Source organism: Mercenaria mercenaria, chromosome 13 (genome assembly GCF_021730395.1).
Source record: "Mercenaria mercenaria strain notata chromosome 13, MADL_Memer_1, whole genome shotgun sequence".
Lineage (NCBI taxonomy): Eukaryota > Metazoa > Mollusca > Bivalvia > Venerida > Veneridae > Mercenaria > Mercenaria mercenaria.
In genome coordinates, this window is record NC_069373.1 from 12412550 (window position 1) to 12418549 (window position 6000).

Consider the following 6000-nt stretch of genomic DNA (forward strand, 5'->3'; position numbering starts at 1 on the left):
TAGAGATGCCAGATATGGTGTTAATGCTCCTAACCAAAGTGGGATTTGATGTAAGGAATAAATTCAGGGTGTTATTTAACGTTAAGGAGTATATCACCAAAACTCACTCAGAAATATTTAATAAACGAACAACATCATTACCAATAATTTACCTGACCATTACATGTTCTACCGTACTGTCCCGTACTTAAAATATTCTGAAAAAGTTGTCCCCCTTTGAAAATGAATGCCATTTGTAAAGAAATAAAAATAAACAATTGCTGAAAACTGTGTTCCATCTAGTTATGTGAAATTTCAACACTCGCACCCTATTGCAAATGCTTCAAAAAGAACATGTGTAACAGTTCCTTGAAAATGGTGAGTTTTTAAAGGCGCTTGACTGTCCGGAAGTGGGTACCCTTTAGGCAGTCCTTTTGCGGAATTCAATGTATATACTAATCCCCAATGATAACGCGATTCCCGCCGAAACGCAAGGACGAGTCTATTTCATGATAACTGATGAAATAATAATTCATAATGGTTACCCATTTACTTGACAATTAAATATTAGTATTTCTTTCATTTTAAATAGCCACTATGTATATGGCAACATAGCTCAGTTGGGTAAACTGCAGACAACAATTGGATATAAGCAAATCGTTTTGTGGGTTCGAATCTTCATGAGGGTTTTTTTTTTCAGATTTTTTTTCTATTCGTTTTCATTTTTATTTCATTACTTTTGTTTCTTTCTTTGGTGGTTTGAATTTGTATATATGTCTTTATATAACACAATAGCATGTTCATTATTCGCATGGCTTGAGTGCATGCATCATCTTTGATATATAATAAACTATTCTGATCTGCCATATCGGCTTTAGATACCTCTCTGTCGTATTGTCACAGAGCTCATGAAGGAAACTAAATTTTTATGCAAAAGTGAAATAAAAATTAATTCTCAATGCTGAGTTTCGAACCCACACGGCAAAAGATCTGTTGACCATGGAGAGTATGCTTTACCACTGAGCTAATTTGTAATTGGAACAAAATCTAGTAATATTTAGATTGTAACATCCTAGAAAAATGCTGAATTCCCTATGTTCCATTTTAATCTATTTATAGTCATGTTTGTAAATATCAAGTTATCGTTGGGGCATAGTATCAGTATGCTGACACTTGTTTTGTAGAGTAATATACACGCTATCATTACAAAAACTACAAAACAAGTGTCAGTATACTGATATAAACATTGAATTCCGGAAAAGGACTGCCTAAATGGGCCTCACTTCCGGACAGTCAAACGCCTTTAAAAACTTACCAAAACTTACCATTTGTTGCTGAGAAAATCATTGATTATGGCAATAAATTCCTCATAAAGTTTGGGGTGTGAGCATCCTGCTTTTAGAGTTGGAGTGCCCTCGGTGTCCAGTGAAATTTTAGGGACATTAAAATCACCAAAGAGCCAAATTTAACCTTTTAGTTTGCTAACCATCTATAGTGACCTACGAAGTTCATTTAAAAAACAAAGACAAATATCAAACAGGGAATGCCACGTACCAAAATCGCAGCCTCCCCAAAACGAAAAGCCATCTTCATCGTGTTCATGGGGGAAACCGTCGGCTTAGCTGCTCAATTGGGAGAGCGTTGGTCTACGGATCGTGGGGTCGTGAGATCGATCCTCGGGTGGGGCTTATGTTCTCCGTGACAATTTGATAAAAGACTGAAGTCATTCGTCACCGACCTCTGATACTTGCAGAGAACAGATTTGTACAGGTACAGAATCCAGGAACACTGGTTAGGTTAACTGCCTGCCGTTACGTGACTGAAATACTGTTGAAAAACGGCGTTAAACTCAAAACAAACAAAAATGTTCATGGGGCCTGTAGTAAGTAGCAAGGTAGACGGACTAGGAACCAGATTATTATGATTTCAACCAAAATATCTAAATACATCTTATTCTAGTTTACAAATTCCTCAAAATAAGACTTTTACTGAAAATGAAAAGGCTTTTATGATATCTTTATTCGAAGAAAATAAGATTTCTTGCCATTTCAGGGAAAACACTATAACACTGCAGAATTCAAAACTGTATTTACGTTTTTGTAAGATCCAGTATAATTTGTCTTTGTTGAACACCACCATCTGTTACTAACACGGAATTTAGGTTATTTGCTTTACTTTTCACAGTTCGCCAAACAGCTGCAGAAAGCCTTACACTGCTGCTTATCGTATGTTTCTATTTCGAATTATTTTACGTCAAAACGTATCTGTTGTCAAAATTAACGTTACCAAAGAAGGCCGTCATTACTGTGGGTTCTTACCTTACTGTTTGCTATTAGAATGTTTAGCCGCCTCAATAGCTAAGTAGTAGAGCTCCGTTTCGAGTGCGGGAGGTCGTGGAATCGATCCTCAGCTATGTCGTACCAAAGACGTGAAATATGTCACCAGATGGATTCCATCAGGAATGAGGTGTCGGTAGTTCTTAATATAAGTTATAGAACTTGCTACACAATCGACTCAAAATAAATTAGTATAAATTGGAATGTATAAAATGTACTGTAAGCTGTAACATCAATATCAATATGCATTTTAGTTTCAGTTACATTGTAAGAATATATTTCCTGTTAGCATGGAGTACAGCATAAGCAACCAGAGCCGCAAACCACAAAGCAGACCACACAATATGACACTGTTCTTATACGATATAGAGGACAGATTAATTTTAAATACCCATCAACAGTGTACTAGTAAATACAATATATTATTGCACACCGGACTGGCGTTTCCGGTGATTTTACTCATGCCCGCAAAACCCATCTGGTAACCCCATGCCAGATGACACTCGTGCTGTTAATGACAACTAGTAATTCATGCATGGATTATGTATTGTTTATGTAAAATACTAAATAAGTAGGTACCTTGATAATTTCTCTCCGTTCCTTGTAATATATTTCTCGATTCAAAATATGTCATTTTACGGTAAGAACATACGTTATGCTACAAACGATAAAACTAAAGTGGAACTTTGTTATTGTTCGTCATTGAAGCGTCATGACGTCACTTCTGCCTACGGACGTTAATTTCCTGCGCTTTGTGTACGTACTCTAACTACATTTATAAGAAAGAATGCTACAAAGAAAGTATTTCTATTTGATTTATTTACTTTATTTATTCTGTTATTTGTTTTCAAATTTTCAATTTCACAGTTAATTTTTTTCTCATATACATTTGTAATAGTAATTTTATGATAGTAAGCATACATTAATATATGGTACTTATTTACTTTAATATTGTTCTTACAACTATAGGTTCCATGGGTTCTGTTGCTGTTTTTCTGGACTATATACATGTATATTTCAAATAGAGCGCCAAACGTAATGTCATACTTTGATGTTATGATGTCATGTTATCTGACGTCATGACGTCATACATATGTTTGTATACATTGTATGTTTGCCTGAAGAAGTGTTTTAAGGAGGTAGGTTACCTTGTTACAAGTGTAAATTCAAATTAGTTGAACCGCAGCATGTTTTTATATTTCGTGTAATATGAAGTTTTAACTGCTACAATCTCAGTTTCGTTTGTCTCTGTCCCTTCAAGTTCAATTTTTATCCAGGTTTGAAGAACATGACCCTCCAAAGGTATTTCGTATTGAAAGAAGAAGGAAAATACGGATATTTAACACTTTTCAGTGTATTTTAGTTTCATTGATATCCGTAGAAGTCTGCATAATTGACAATTTTACTGTTATGCACGTTATCTATCTAATATAAGCTTAAAATGTATATGTCGCGGGGCTCGTGTTTCCATGGTAACGCATTTTCCCTCATTTTTTAAACAACTATGTATGAAAATAGGGGTTTTCGACGGCTTCAGTGCCATTCTGTTAATGACCAACATGAAATATTTGGGTAATATTATTAGCAAAATACCAAGCACTTTACATGGTACCCTATTTTTCTTAAATTTTAAAGTAACCATGGCAACAGAGATGTTTAAAATAGCTTATATCTTGCTGTTTGTCGTAATTTCTTTAAAAATATATTGAATAAGATTATCTTTCTAGTTGATGTAGCTTTAAAACATATTATTTCTAACATAGGTTACATTTTCGTGTTATTTGCATTTATTCAAACAAATTTCACAGCTTAGAATACGTACAGCAGTACCCCTCGTCTGCCATTTTTCATGGAAAAATCGTTCAGCGTGCTGCTATTATTCTCATGGATATTGTTGAAATGAAAATAAAAAGCCGGAGCTGTGTTTCTTAAATAGACCAGTGTAAACGCTTTTGAATTTTACATTTAGACATAGGTCACGAGCTTCGTTTCCATGGTAACATCAATTCAATTCAAGAAACCACAATTTTCTACTGAAATTTGAACAACTTTAAATTTTAGTTTTAGTATGTAAGTAACAAATTATCAATGGAACCTGAAAAATAGGTATTACAATTCAAACTGCTAGACTTTTTATTTGAAAATGGCCGTAACAAGTAACCTTTCACCCAACTATATTCCAAATAACATTGGTTGCCATCATCCATTTTCTTACATTCCGCATAACATTTCAGTATAACTACATAAAAGAAGCAAAATATTGATTATTATTCAGAGCAAAAGACTCATAAAAAATATTTCAGCAAATAATGGTTATTTGAAAATAATTAAAATAAAGAAAATGTACAGAATTACGTACTTTCAAGATAAAAGCTATTAATTTTGCGCGGTAACTGACACGTAACGTCATGACGTCAATGACGTCATTTTAAGGCAACATTGTTTTGAAGCGTTTCTGCGGCAATTTATTCATTATTTCTGCATTATCAAACCATAAAGCATCAGATCGAAGACAAGTTCATGATTTGTTTTCAGAAGAATGAATATACAAACACATTTAGTTTGTCGTAAACGTCGTCGTAAATCGTCACGTTAGCTTCCGGTTGGACATGCGCACATACAAATATGAAGGTAACCTACCTCCTTAATACGAAACGCGTTGCAAACTTGAGTTGTCTTCTTTCTTTCACTATACTATTCCATTATTTGCAAAATACGATAAGCAAGAAAAATAATCTGTCAGAATAAAAGCTTACATGTATACGATATGCAAGACAAAATATCAGTCTTGGGTTTATGAGAGGTTATGAAATGTGCAAAATCCCTCACGTTCCCTAGCCCAGGTTATAACGGAACTCTACAATACAGTAAAATTAAATGTATTCCATTATCCCAAAGGACAAGAAATACACAAAACACTGATTCCAAGTACGGATGGCTTCTTTTAGATCTGTTCAGATAGTTCAGCACGACAGATATGCTGTTTCGTGTTTTTCAGCTTTAACATTTCGGCTTTCGTAGTTTTGAGTATTGTTTAGTTACCCTTTGTATGTGATGCCTGCTTTTTAATTTTGATTTTTTTGGACAGTTACCTTAATATGCAGGCTCCGTACCCTAAAATCTCCTCTCTAATTTCTAGTTTGTTTAGTTCTGCCTATTGTTTTCTCGTTTAGCGCAAGCCCATAATTTCAACTGGGGATCATGTGCCGCTTTTCATGGAACTGCACGCTGTGTATCATTGAAGGTTACATGAACACAGCCGAATGAACACATCTGCATGTGTCTCTAAATTGTATTTTGGTACTTTAAACACGTGTAAATGTTGTGTTCTGACCAACTCAGGGCTCTAGGGCGTGGACAGTAGCGTGCATTTCCGCTACCATCCATGAACAGGCTCAATCATATTTTTGCCGTGTTGGGTGACCAGTGGAGTTTCCCGTCCAGTTTTTCTTATTTTCTCATCTTTTAAGTATTGTTTGTTTTTTTCATTGTTAGTGACATTTTACGTTTCCTTTCTGTTTTTAAATTATAACTTAAACAGATGAAAATGTGATGCTTACGGCAAGAAGTTGTGGTAATTGTTAATATTGAATACGCTAGAGTTTATTGGTTGTGTTAATCCAGACATCAATCCAATCAAATATTGCCTACAGATCAAGGAAGTAAACCTATTTTTGTATGCCAA

The 6000-nt window shown here is 34.6% G+C and overlaps 1 protein-coding gene across 1 annotated transcript in view; it reads right to left on the reverse strand.

The window, feature by feature from the left end:
* The window catches only part of LOC123529816 (slowpoke-binding protein-like), a 35169-nt gene extending 32256 nt beyond the window's left edge, over positions 1-2913 (reverse strand). Inside the window, exon 1 of the mRNA XM_053521184.1 lies at positions 2895-2913. The gene's annotated coding sequence lies outside the window, so the exon portion shown is untranslated. The remainder of the gene's footprint in view (positions 1-2894) is intronic.
* Positions 2914-6000: the final 3087 nt, after the last annotated feature.